Source organism: Pelodiscus sinensis, chromosome 6, assembly GCF_049634645.1.
Source record: "Pelodiscus sinensis isolate JC-2024 chromosome 6, ASM4963464v1, whole genome shotgun sequence".
Classification (NCBI taxonomy): domain Eukaryota; kingdom Metazoa; phylum Chordata; order Testudines; family Trionychidae; genus Pelodiscus; species Pelodiscus sinensis.
This window is the reverse complement of record NC_134716.1, coordinates 59,348,170-59,362,904: the sequence shown is the minus strand read 5'-3', so window position 1 is coordinate 59,362,904 and position 14,735 is coordinate 59,348,170. Positions and strand designations below refer to the sequence as shown.

At 40.3% G+C, this 14,735-nt stretch overlaps 1 long non-coding RNA gene across 1 annotated transcript in view; it reads left to right on the top strand.

Annotated features, from left to right (window-relative positions):
- Positions 1 to 8,088: 8,088 nt before the first annotated feature.
- Positions 8,089 to 14,735, top strand: part of LOC142829880 (uncharacterized) — a 154,302-nt gene continuing 147,655 nt past the window's right edge. Inside the window, exon 1 of the long non-coding RNA XR_012904766.1 lies at positions 8,089 to 8,301. This is a non-coding gene — a long non-coding RNA (uncharacterized LOC142829880). The remainder of the gene's footprint in view (positions 8,302 to 14,735) is intronic.

Genomic DNA, 14,735 nt, shown 5'->3' with positions numbered 1-14,735 from the left:
CGCAGCTCACTTTTTCAAAAGAAGAGGTTGCAGTTTAGATGCTCTTTTTTGAAAGAAGCTTTTTCAAAAGTATCTTTTGAAAAAGCCTCTTTCAAAAGAGGCTTGCAGTCTAGACGTAGCCTAAGGTGCTACAGGACCACTCGTTTCTGAATTACTTGTCAGCCACACATCTGAAACACATTGTGCAGAAGAATCACTTGGCATAGACTAACATGCAGTTTGTGGACAGTAGCCTCTCCATTGTAACTAGCATGGATCAGAAAACTGCAACACAACAGCAGTTAATTATAGAACCTGCAGAAACTGGTAACTGGAAAGCCATTGTAGGGCATGCAGGGCTGTCCCTACCTGTGCCCTATGCAGCCCAGCACTCGTATACTCTAGGGAAAGCGCTGGTGGTCCTGAAGTTGTGGAGAAAAGGGGTTACCAACTCTTCCAGACCAGACACCATTTACTGTAGCTATATGCAGTCAAGTTGGCAACCTGGAGCAGGTCCGGAAGGGAGGCACGGGCTAGAGGAGCAGCAGGTGGCCATGCAGCTGGCTGAAGAGAAGCAGTGCTTTTAAGAGGCAAGTGTCACTTCCCTCTAGCTGCCACAGCATGGCTACCCCCTGCTCAGTCCTTCAGCCCACAAGAGCTGCTTGCCTCCACCTGGTGAGTGGGAGCTGCTGTCCGGGGGGCAGTGAGCAGCTGGACAGGTGTGTGGGCTGGGCGGTTAGGCTCTGGCACCCCCCAACACCATTCCCCATAGGCAGCATGTGGGTGTATAGGGCACCATGAAATTTGGGGCAAATTGATGTTCCAAATTTTGTGGTGCCATATGCAGCTCAATGTTTTGCCTATCGAGAGAGACAATATTGAGGGCATAAGGACGGCTATACTCGATCAGACCAAAGGTTTATCTAGCCCAATATCCTGTCTTCCAACAGTGGCCAATGCCAGATGCCCCAAAGGGAGTGAACAGAAACAGGTAATTGTCAAGTGATCCCTCTCCTGCCACCGATGGCTAGGGACACCATTCCTACCTATCCTAACTAATATGTATTGATGGACCTATCCCCCATGAATTTATCTAGTTCTTTTTTGAACACTCTTGAAGTCCTAGTCTTCACAACGTCATCCGGCAAGGAGTTCCACAGGCTGGCTGTGTAAAGAAATACTTCCTTTTGTTTGTTTTTTAAACCTCTACCTATTAATTTCATTTGGTGATCCCTAGTTCTTGTGTCATGGGAACCAGTAAATAACTTTTCCTTATTCACTTTCTCTATACCTGTCATGATTGTACCTCTGTCATATCCCCTCTGCCCACCCCTTAGCCTTGGTCTACACTAGGGAGTTATTTTGAAATAATCCCCCTTATTTCAAAATAATAAGCAGAGCATCCACACTACTAAGCCCATTATTTTGAAATAACGGGCTGGTTATTTCAAAATCTGTACTCCTACTTTCTTCAGGGAATAAACTTATTTCAAAATAGTTATTTTGGGAGTTATTTTGAATTTAGTTATTATGAAATAATTTCCTACTGTAGACATGCCCTTAGTCTCCTCTTTTCTAAGACTAAAAGACCCAGTCTTTTTAATCTCTCTTCATATGGCACTTGTTCCAAACCCCTAATCATTTTTGTTGCCTTTTTCTGAACATTTCCCAATGCCTAGATATCTTTTTTGAGATGAAACTACCACATCTGCACACAATATTCAAGATGTGGGTATACCATGGATTTATACAGAGGAAGTAAGATATTCTCTGTCTTATTCTCTGTCTCTTTTTATGAATCCTAACATTCTTTTGCTTTTTTGATTGCCACTGCACACTAAGGGCATGTTTTCAGAGGACTATTCACAATGACTCAAAGATCTCTCTCGAGTAGTTGTAGCTAAATTAGTCTCCATCATTTTATATGTATAGTTGGGATTATTTTTCCAATGTGCATTACTTTGCATTTATCAACATTAAAATTTATTTGCCACTTTGTTGCCCAGTCACCTAGTTTTGGGAGATCCTTTTGAAACTCTTCTTAGTCTGCTTTGGTCTATCTTGAGCAGTTTAGTATCATCTGCAAATTTTGCCACCTCACTGTTTACTCCCTTTTTCCAGATCAGTTATAAATATGGTATGGCAGCAACTGTGGAATATGTTCACTTGCCTTTGTTACTGTATGGACAGGATGTTATAGCAGACTGAATTGTATTTTCAGCCACCAGGTATTCTGCAAAATTGATCATGCAAGTGGTCAAGAAAGAGGAGGGACTGTAATTCTAATTTTCTTCCCACTTATAGGGATAATTCCAATAATTACACTGGCATAAGTAAGAGGCGATGCTATGAAATGTATCTTGGAATATACAGTGGGAAGGGGGTATGAGCAACCATGCCATATGTTGCATAATTCATGGTCTTGAGCACCGTATCATACGGTTTTAAGATCTGTTAATCAGGCGAGACAGTTAATAAGGAATCACAAGGATAAGGAGTCAGCCAAATTGCAGCAGATCAGTTAGTCCTAGCTCCTATACCATGTGCTTCTTCCTGCAACCAGTGTAGGGGCACAGATAGAAAATGGGGCACTGCTTGCATTATTAACAGCCAATGAAACAAACTGGGGCAGTACACTGCCACAGATCTCGTCTAGTTGTTTCTTTCTGCTGAATGCTGCCTGGCTTTTATGATAGTCACTAGCACTTACATGTCACCATCAGATTTTGCTGCACTCATGTAAATTACATGCACATAATTCTCAGCACAGGGTGTGTGTCAATACTCAGCAGGCCTTGGGGAACCTCAACTCAGCAGCTTGAAAGTTTAGCCCATGAATGACAGATCATGTGACTCTTCAAATGTATTGCACTTACTATATTACAAATGTAGAAGAAAGCTATTCAAAGAACAAAATATGCAGGATTTAAGATCTTTTTTGGATAAGATTGAGATTTTAAGTGATGATCAAGGGTTTTGCACTATTATTGTATCTGTACACTGGGGTGCATATTGAGGAACCTTATAAAACTGTACAAGATTTATTCCAGCTGTATATCAGTATGTTACAGGAGTGCAAAGGGGAATAGGAGAAGAGACAGAAAAGGAGGAGGATTATTTTTACGGAGCAGCCATAATGTTTAAAGAAAGTTAGTGTTTATGATTTACTAAATGACTAAGTCCAGCTATCTTTTATTATATAGATTCTGAACTTGTGAGGAATAAAATTTTGGATGTTGTTTAAAGAGAAACAGCTGCTATACATGTGCAACAGAGGTATATTGTCCACTGAATGTCAGTTATGCAGTGCCAAAAGTTATTGAGATTATAATGGAATAAAATGAAGGCAATTTTCTTAAACTACTATTTTAAATCTTAGACAGAGGACTGCGAAGGTGGTTTTTTGTGAGGGTGTAGTTATTAGATATTATCATGAGCAAAAGATTCCTTACTGAATATTTTAGTCCTTGCATACCAGAGACTCAGTTTTCTGACTGCTACAAATCTTTGGCTGCATCGTAGTTGTCACCCATTGCAAAAGCCTGAAGCATGGAAGGTAGGCTGTCTTCAACTTAGGCAGTTCTGTTCCAAAATCAAAGACTCTACCATTTCAACTAAAAAAAGATGTTTCCCTGACTATCAGCAGTAGTACAGCTTATATGTAAGGCCACATCTTACCTGTAGATCAGCACTCCAGAGGTTGATCTTCTGGCATTCAGTTTAGTGGATATAGCAAGGACCCACTAGATTGAATGCTGAGGGCACCATTTTTGGTGCCAGTACTCCTACTCTTTGTGAGTCCCTCCCGTTGACACCAAAATTCAAATTAATATAGCTGGAGTTGTGTATCTTAATTTGATCTTATTCCCTGGTATAGACCTGGCCTTACATAGGCCAAGCACCAGTGGGACCAATCCCTGTGTACAGTAATACATTCCACTATCATGTAGACCAGTGCTAGGAGCAGACTCGCCAAACCAGTTAATGTGAAGCAATTAAATGTGCATTTTCCTTTCCATTTCTTCTGAAATGTCTAAATGGCAGACACAGCAATAGCAGTATTCGAGATTTTATACATTTTCAGCAGAAATACTCCAAAAATTATGCAGAGAGGAAACATGTTAATGACATATTCAGGCTATCCTAATTATATTTAGGCTAGTCTTCAGGAACTTTGGTACATCCAGAATTAGAGGACTTGCCTCCCATTATCTTCATAATTGCATATTAAGAAAATAAATTCCATAATAGATTTCGACTGTTAAATAAAATGCAAGTCATTGCAAAGACCAATTCAGTTGCAAAGTCAGTCCTTGGATCTTCAATAGCAAACAGGTGGGGTTTATTATTATATAACATCCTAATAGACAGGGCTCCCCAGTTTATGCAGAGTGTATATCCTCAGAGAGATGTGCACATAAGCAGCCCCCTGGAAGGTCCATATCCACTCCTGCCATATAATTATTATATTTTTCACACAAAGAATATCATATGAAAGGTCATGATCTGATGAAACCCATTCCTTTGTCAAAATATACACATCACTAGTGTGTATGAAGTTATGAGATATCACTTTACAGTTACTATTGACATATGTTGTAAGTTTGGGAGTCTCCCACTGCTCCTTCTCCAGTAACAACAAAGGAGGTGATCAAAAGCAAGGCTGATATTAAATCACCATTAATCAGAAGGGGAATGGTAAACAAGGGATCTATAATTCTATGAGAGTTGAGTAAGCATCACATAATGCAGGATTGCTCAACTCTGTGACTCAGCAAAGCCCACCACAACATGTCCGGGCTATAGTTCTCCAGGCCCATGGATTGAGGATATAAAATAGGGGAAGTGGCATCATGTTTTGACTTTTCTCTTCCCCACCTATGCTGGAAACAACAAGAATGTTGGAAAGATTAAGACTTGAACTAAGGAGACTGGTTCCCAGACTTAAAGGGGATGCCTGTGTTTTAAAAAACTATAACATCTATTCAGGGTTGTCATCTCGACCAGTGTTGGTGTCTTATACAGCCTAGCACCGGCATCCCCCCACACCACATAGGGGGAACAGCTGCTCTGCTGCAGGGGGCAGAAGCTGTAGGTAGTAGGGGATTGCTAATTGTCCCAGATTGGATGGATCAAATGCCGTTTGCTGTAATGACATCTGGTCTGGGGGAGTTAGAGCAGGTCAGGGAGAGAGGCTCACCTGCAACCTCAGGGCAGCAGATGGGAGGCACAGGCGGTGTGAGCGTGGGATGGAGGAGCAAAGGGTGGCCGTACCGGTGGCCAGAGAGGAGCAGTGCTTTGAAAGGGAAACCATTTCTTCTCTCTAGCCGCTGGCTCCATGGCTGCCTTCTGCTCCTCTGGAGTGCTCTGGCCCATGTCCTTGTGCTGCTCACCTCTGTCTGGTGAGCAGAGCCCGGGATGGTGGTGGTGTGTGACCATGAGATGGGGGTTGGGGCCACCAAAGCCACCACTGCCCATTTCAGGCATATGCAGCAATGTAAGTCACCGCTAAATTCAAATTTAGTGGTGGCTACGCAACTGCATATGCCTAAGGATGGCCCTGCATCGACTGGATGAGAAAACTGCTTGAGTCAAATGTTGTCTAGACTAATTAGGTTTAAGATTTAGACTGTGCACTTACCTTTATTTTCTTTGGTAACTACCTCTGATCTTCTGTACATGCTACTTGTAATCACTTAATATCTGTCTCTCTGTAGTTAATAAATCTGTTTTATATATTTTATTTTGATTGAAGTGCTGGGGAAATCTCAGCTCAGTTTACAAAGTTTACGAGTCATTTCCACAGCAAAGAAAGGGCAGACTGAATAATAAAGTGATACTTGTCAGGTTTCCAACCAAGGCAAGATGATACTGTTCTAGGGTACAAGGCTGTGTCTTGGGAGATTTTTCCCTTCTGTGAGTCATGAGTGGCTCAGGGAGAATTCACACAATTTAGCTGGGTATGGGGCTCCACATGCTGTTGTGGTGAGTGATCACAGCACCCGGAGGGATTAGTTGCTTGTCACTAGCAAATCATTATGAGAGACAGTCCAGGATGGAGGGCTAAGGGGGCACAGCCATACCCCAGTTCCAGACTGTACTCCAGGATCCAATTACAGCTCTCCAATAGCAAATAGGTGGGGTTTATTATTAATTATTATATAATATCCTAATGTTGTTTAGGAGATGTGCACATATCTCTCATGATATTATACACATTGCATCTGAGATTAAATATATTACAGTTTTATGATCAGTCAATGTGTTATGACTGGGCAAATTCATCGTTGTTGTCCATCTTGCCTGTTTTGTTAGTCCTGAATGTTTCATTTTTCTTGGCTTTGTTTCAAGTCTACATATTAAAATATTTTGTTAAAGGATAATAAGTTTAGAGATTTCCTATTGAACCATGATTTCAAACAAAAATCAATGTAACGATCTACCATTTGTTGTACAAGGACACTAAGGACCGACCTATGAACTACAGCAGTATCTTCTATTCTAGTTCAGTAGCAGAACTATTGCATTAACTTCTATTTTAATTGTTTATAGCGTTACAGCTTTAAAAACATATTAACTTCCGTCTCAAAAATCCCACAACTAGTTTATTCCTGGTATTAAGGTCATATGAGAATTTCTGGGATAGACAAGTTATTTTAAAATATGGTGAAAATATGAGCACCTTTGGATACTGTCTAGAAAATCCACTAACGGTCATACATGAGCTTTCTGAAGGGCTTCCAAAGGGAGAAAAGAAAACCAAAAGCTGGTGTAGGGAACTGCCTCTATGAAAAATGATAAGCTACCATTTTTTCCAGCAAAGGCCTGTCTGCCAACATGCACGTGAGTAGTTCCATTGATTGTAAATGAAGAGTTTATATAGGAGGGAGGATTTTAGGATCAGGTTCTTATGTTGGTAACAAAGTCATTAAAGGTAAGAACAAAGCCAGTTGAAGTCATCTTGTTATTTTCAGCTGTCTAGGGAATAAAAAAATGAAAAATTGGACTCTATAAACCAAGCAATTCAAGAGAAGAAACTTTTGGGTTGCTGTTGGAGTCTATAATTAGTACAATAATTGCCCAGAGACACGTGGCTCTGGATGATAAATGGCCTAAAATAGTTATCAAAACTAATAGAATGGAAATGTGCTAAGAACATAAACTCAACAGATATTTTCTTACAGGTCTATTCTTTTAACAGATGTTCATAGGAGGGCTCCATCGTCCTGTAATGTATATTGTGAATGGTGTGTGTTTATTTAACATGGAAATGTCTTAAACAGAAAAAGGTTCAGTTTCTATTTTACCATTTGTAGCCCAGTAAGTTTTATTCTTTTATCAGGTTTATTCCATTCTTGATAAATAGCTGTTTCATTATACTTCTAAGCAGGTTTCAGTTGCAGTGCAAAATAATGTCCAATTTATACTTTTAAAGATAATCTTTAAATTAGCCCTTATTAAAACCACCCTTGATTATTCAGACCCTTTTTCATTATCAAGCAGCCTCAATACTTCTTGGAATAGAATAATCTGTAAAGTATAAAGGCACAGATGAATGTTAACTTGTCCTCATACTCATGGGAAAATGGACCCACTCACTGGCTTTCTTATTATTGTGACCATCTGCATTGAAATAGTGATTACAGACACAGACCTACTGTATTTAACACTAGTCAAAGGGAGACCCAGTCTCTGTCCTTAGGAATTTACAGTCTAATATATTTGCTATGTGCTGTACCCTATTCCATCCAGACAACAGGGCTGAGGGTCTGCCCATGTAGTCAGAGGGCTCCAGGCAGAAAAGCACATTGGAGGGTGAGGGAGAGAGAATCAAGTACATGCCAATATCACTTGATTTCTCCCTGGACATTGAGATTTAAAAGTTCTGACCCAAAGCATTGGATGGAATCGCTATGATTCATGACTAGCAATGGGAAATTCAGACCTAGAACTTGACCCTGCATACATTGAACTAGCAAAATTCTAAAATTCAATGGAGCAGACTTGGGCCCATAGATAAAGAATATAGGCCTTCTACCAAAGAACCCAATTTATATGTTGTAATGGACAGGAGTGCTGGCCAGCAACTGGTGAGTAAGGGTTAAACTCAGGTAGCTAGTGGGGGTGTTGGCAGAAAGCCAGGAAAGCCAATGGGGAAGTCTGTTGAAATATGAATTATATATAGATACCTAGCTGCTTCTTCCTTTGAGTTCTAAGTTAAGGCCTGGAGGGAGCAAGATGCAGTAATCAGAATTACCATGACTACAAGGAATATTAGGCATGGGAGTGAACTGGACCTTCAAGTACGGATCAGCACAGATCGTGAGTAGAGTGAGGAATGTATGTTTAGTCGTGATCAGAGTATTTTTCTTTGTTCTGTGCTTGGCTAAGCTTCTCTGTGTAAAATCCATCTCCCCTCCCCCATTCACTAGCTAAGCTGTACCTAGAGATACTATGTTCTCTGTGTTTTAATTTGTTTTTCTCAGTTGCTCTGTAACACCTAGCAACCAAGTTTGCTTTATTAAGGATACCTTTTTGGTTTTTTGTTAATAAAATTATCTTTTTTAAGGAAATGATCTGATTCTTGTGTCCTGGAAGGTAACAGGTCTGTGTGTGTGCCTGCCTAGCCTGAGAGGTCAGCTATGAAAGACACAGTTTGTTTTCTGTGTTTTCTTTTCTTTTGTTTCTTTTCTTTTTTTCAAGCTCTCTTGTGGCAGAAGAGCTTGGGATACCGCTGGGGAAGGAATTCAAGTGTTCCTTCCTGTTTTTTCAGGGTTCTTTAAAATCACTCAGGGCAAATCTAAACTTTTTTTTCCCCGAAAGAGGATATGCAAATTCCATGGGAATTCGCATATCTTCTTCCGATCTCACTTTTGAAAGAGGATCTTTCAAAAGTGAAAGCAGTCTGGACGTGGTTTTTTCGGGGGAAAAAAACCCTTTTTCGAAAAAAATGTGTAAACCTCCTTTTTTAAGATTTTTTTTTTCCTGAAGAAAACTGTGTCCAGACTACTTTCACTTTCAAAAGTGAGATCAAAAGAAGATATGCAAATTCTCTTAGAATTTGCATATCTTCTTTCGAAAATTCTACACAAATTCTACAAATTTAAACTCTATTCTGAACCACTACAGATTTTTCACCTTTGTGTTTTGCCAGGACTTGACTAGTTTGCTAACAAATCATTGATGCCAACTTCTTGAAGGTGCTACGGAAGGGGGCAGAACGAGGGCAGGGCGCACTTGAAAAAGGAGGAATGGGGTGAGGTCTTGGGAGAAGGGGTGAAATGGGGATGGGCCTGACTGAGCATTGAGTACCCCTGAGGACATTTTAAAAAGTCAGCGCTTCTGTAACAAATGATGTGCTTATCTATTCTGAGAATAAAAGAATTGCTGCATTTCAGAAAGAATTCTAATGGAAGTAACTAGAATCCTTATTTCTCCTGCTTTGACACAATTTTCAGTATTTCAAAAGGAACCATAAAAGCTTGAAATCATAACAACTTCTGAGCTCTTTAAAACAGCTGGAAAAAAAAAAAAGAGTGGGAGGTGGCAAGTTTCCTGCCTAGTTTTTCAGAATGAAGAGGAAGAAGGTATTCAATCAAGGAAAGAATACCATTTAAAAGAGCAGAAACAAAGGGAAAGGTATTTTTTGTACCAAAGGAAATTTTACCAGAAGCTGTTCTAGTTCACTTTTAAAGGGGAGCAGCTCAAGCTGTCTCTACAAGTCTGAGTAACTTAATTGTGACAGAGTAGGACACCCTGAATTTTTCCTTAGGGGAAACCACAAAATGTCTCGAACAAAATTATATTTATGATTTACTTGGCTTAAAGCACAGGGGAAGTTAGATTAACACAGCTTGTTATTCAAAATTGAGAATGTACATGTATAAAATAATGCAAGCCAGGTAAATTTTACTATCTCACATTTGTAGGCACAACTCCATTGAATAGATTCCTCTGTATCTATTGCATATTAATTTGTGCTTATATTTCTACTTCAGTATTGGATAATCACATTCCGTTCTCTCTGCCTAAGGTTCCTATGGGGTATTAACTATACATAAGAGGAGTAATTTTGAACTAACCTAGACAAGTTTTACATTGCTGTAACTGCATTGCTTTCAAAAGGGGTTGTCCTAATTTATACACTTGTATCACTGAGATCAGAATCAAACTCAGTATTATTCATTTAATGTCTCAAAAGGTGCATCTACACAGCAGAGCTTAACTTGAAATAAGCTATGCAAATTGAGCTACGTCAATTACGTAACTAATTTTGAAATAGCTAATTTCAAAATTGGGAGTGGCTACACAGCACTTATATCGAAATAGAGCACTCTTCCTCCAACTTCCCTTACTCCTTATTCAATGAGGGTTACAGAAGTCAGAGTAAGAAGTCTTCCAGCTTGACAGTATTTTGACATTATTTTGAAATAACTGCCCACTGTGTAGATGCGAACTAAATTATTTCGAAATAATGTTGCTGTGTAGACTTACCCAGACTGTTAGATAGTGTTGCTGTGTGCTATTAGGGGCCTGGGCCAGTGGTAGTCTTTCCATTGACTGTAATGTGAGTTGGATCAGGCCTTTAAACATTAGTTACCTGGAAAATTTGTGTGAAATATTATGTTGCCCTCAGAAGTGACTGTATTTGAGTGCTAGGTGAAGAGATTCTTGTGGCCTTGATTCTGCTGTCCCTATGCAAGTTGGATATTACTTTCTCATCTGAGTAGTCCCATTTGCCTTTATGGGAGTAAGCACTGAAGTACTACTCAGCAAGAGTAAAAGTCTCAGAATCGAGTCCTGTGTTTGTAAAGCAATTTAGAATGGAAGGTCCCTTCATAAAGTTAAATGATTATTGTTATGGTCATTTGTGTCTTGGTTTTTGTAGTTTTACTCTTCATTCAGAAGACTTTACTTTCATTTTCACAAAATCAGAAATCCCATTTATTAGGATACCAGAAGAAAAAATTAAAAATAAATGAAGTTTTCCTGTAAATACCTGAGCTTAACCACAAAACAATGTACTGTTCTACCCCTTTTGTTCCTACAGGGGGATATATCGTATAATGATTCTAAAAATATCTATCAAGTAATTTACAATTGCAACGAGGGTAACTTCACAGGGACTGGAGTCTTGTAACATTCCCAAGGGTTCAATGCTGAGATCTCTGCAGAAGGGCATTTAGCATGGTGTACTTTTCAGATCACACACAGTAGAGCCAGCTGCACTAAAAGGACTGCATTACTTCCTAGCTTCAGCTATAGCTTGCAAGGACATTCATCTTCAGTACTTATGCAAATTCATATAACTCTTTCAGAGCCCAAATGTCAATAATGTAGTATTATTTCAGTTTCAGAGGAACACAGTGTAGGAACAGCCATAGCAGAACAGAAGGATTATCCGTTTAGTCCAGTATCTTATCTCAAGCAGTGGTTACTGCTAGATACTCCAGGAGAGGGTGAAAACCAACCTTCCCTATAAGCTTTGCACTTGTGCGACTGCTCAGGGGGAATTCAAATGCTGCCCAGCTGATTAGCAGAGCACCCACTGCTAGGTGTTATGTTTCTATTGGTGGTGCATATTTACACATTCCTCAGTGCACATAAAAATGTATTCTGCACATGGACGGAAAAAATCCACACATGGATGGAAAATATTAGAGGGCACATTGGTAAAAACCCCACTTAAGTCACACAATGTGCAATGCTACTATGTCAAGGGGGAAATTTCTTCCTGACACTAGGTAGTGATAGTTCATGCTCTCAAATTTAAAAGCATACATATTAAATTTTCCTTGAAAATTTAATAATCACTCCTATGTAACTTCATATAAATGCCTGCCCCTTTTCTCTCACATCATTCTGACAGAAAACTGCATTCCTCTATTGAAAGAAACTGAATCAGTGAGTTTGCATTTAAAATACAAATCTCTATTAGTGATTATTTAACCTTTTTATAAGATATAGAAGAGGTACCGTGTAGCTATGTTAACACCACAGAAGAAGCAAAGTAATTTGAATTCACCTTTATATTAGAACAAACAAGTGAGGGTCCCAGAGAGTGAAACATCTACAGGGTAGGGGAAGATGGCAGAAGTCTACAACCTCTTCTACCCTGGGGGAGAGACTTCTGGGACCTGGTACAGGTTGGATCTCCTGGGTCTAGCACCCACAGGACCTGATCAGTCTCAAAGAGGGAATTTACTGGATCAGGGGAGGTCCCATGCCACCAGTTGCCCCGCTTGATGCCCCTCCCCGCTACTGGCTCTGGCTGCTGGGTTGCTGTGGTCCTGGTCCCAATTCTGTTACTGGGGTTCCACTGCCAGGGCTCCGGTCCATCCCTGGTTCTGCTTCCACTAGCCCCACTAGGCTCCCAGCCCAGTAGGGCTCCTAGCCGCTGGCCCTTCTGCCACTGGGCTCTTGGCTGGAATTCCCTGGTCCAGGAAGACCTTGTGGTCCTGCAGACATTGCTGGACCAGAGTCCTGGTATTGGGAGGTCCAACCTGCACAACCCAAAAGCTGCATGGCTCTGTCTTAGAAGGGAGCATGGCCAGAACAATTGGGCTTTCACTGATTTAGTTCATCCCCTCAATGGCTTCCACGGATGGTAATTATATCCACAGAGTTCCACTGAAATAAGCCACCTCTGGGATGGAGAGTAGCAGCCAAACAGAGAGTAAGTCCATGGCACACTGCATAGCAGTGTGGAGAGATGAGACAAAAGGAAGAATGAAGTGGAGCACATCAGGAGTTTGGTTAATACAGCTTATGCTCCCTCGTGGCCAGTGACAAAGATTTTGCTGTCACTGGACTGAAGTGGAACAGAGAGAAGTTAAAGGACTAGATTCTTTACCAAAGAAATTCCATCCTCAGAAAAAGATTAAAAATCCTCAGAGTTATGGAATAACCCTCCCGCACCTCAAAAAACCCCCACTAACTTTATAAGGTCTTTTTGACCCCTGAGAAAAATACTGCCTACAAGGAGTAATGAGGCAATGCAAACTAGGACATCCTTCTCACTGCATGAATTTCCAGATGTCTGTTGAGCAAAGAGAGAGGATGGTTCTGTCTAGCAAAAAGCAGCATTTATGAAACTCCTGGAAATGAGTCTGTAAATTACATAACACCCAGTAAAACCAACACATATGAGCTACTGTGTGCTGAAGGCTTGGTTTAGAGTCAATCTCTATCTATTTTGTTTGGACTAGGCCAGGCAAACAGAGTATGTACCTGTTCTTTCTTCAGGATAAAATGTTTCTATTAATTTTCTTCCATAATCTAGGTGTTAAGTATCTATAGGTTAGTATTAGAATGCTGGATGCCAGTTCATTCCAGGAAAGGGCTCCAGCTTTGGCTGTCTTGTGTGTTCCGTTCAGATCTGCTGTCTGGGATTCCTACTCAAAATCCAGTAGAGTGTCATCTGCTTGTCTCTGTGGCATGACCTTGACCTGATTCTGCCCTTGCTTACACCAATTTTACACTGGTGTAATTCCACTATTGTAAGTGGAGTTACACCTTACTTGCATTCATTGAAGGGAGAGCAGAATCAAGTCCTTTATCTGAAGACTGAAAAGAACTGGGCTAACTGAAAAGGACAGGTCTAGCTAAACTTGGAGGGGAGAGGTATATCTATAGTTTTCACATTTTTTTGCTGAAAGTGAACCTGACCAAATACACATGCGTTTATCAAACGAATGTGCATGATGAGATACCATTTACCAACCCACTTGCTTTGATCGTATCTGAATTAATTTGGAAAGATTATCTTGTGAATGGATCAAATGGTTCACATCAATATTGCCTGACTAGAAAATAGACTCTGATCAAATATCAGTGGACAAGAACTGAATAGCTCAGCTGGTTCACATCATCTTAAAGTGCAATTAACAGTAAAACATCTATGGTGGATTGAAGGGCATTTGCACAGTTTGTCTCATACCTCCAATTGCATTGCAAACAGATATAAAAGTCAAGAAGAGTACAGGAACATGGACTACAATAAATAGTGTAGAAAGCATATGATATATTTGCATCTTACAGAGGCAAACAATCATTTGAAAAGAAGTCAATTGTGTGAGTGAGACTGGCACATACTTTTGTGAAAAAGTCATTACTGTTTAGTTTGAGTCAACAGTTGCACCAACATATGGTATCACATGCTATTGTGTTTACTTTGTTTCATTTTACTCTTCTCCTGTAAACGGACTCAATAATCCTAGCAATCAATGTGCTGTTTGATGAGCCATTACATTATGTCACGGTGCAGTGTAGAATTAATGGGAGCTGTGCACCTTTGTTTGCATTATTATGTGGTGTTAAATTCTTAAACTATAAAAAGAGATTTAAAAAAAATCCTTTGGAAGCCTACACTGACACTTGTGGCTGACATATACTTAGAGAGGCTGCAGGGGGACACTGGTAATTCTATACCACCTCTGCCATCTATTTATCCTGGGACTGGCAAGGGAACAGTCTGATCCTCATCAGAGCAGCCTGAAGGTTGCTCTAAATTATGCCTGGCTATCCAAGGAACCGTTCCATGGCTGAGGGTCTGCTGGGGCAGAGGGAAGCCCTGGCTATGCTCAACTCACTGAAGAATGTCCACTACACCAGGAAGCAGGAGAGGGTGGCACAGAGTCACTGCACCAGCTCCATGTCACAAGTATTTTTTGTGTACTAAGGGAATCTTCAGGGAAGCAATTAAATTGACTGGCCATTTTATGCCACTGAAACAATGCAAACCATCTGAATTAGAA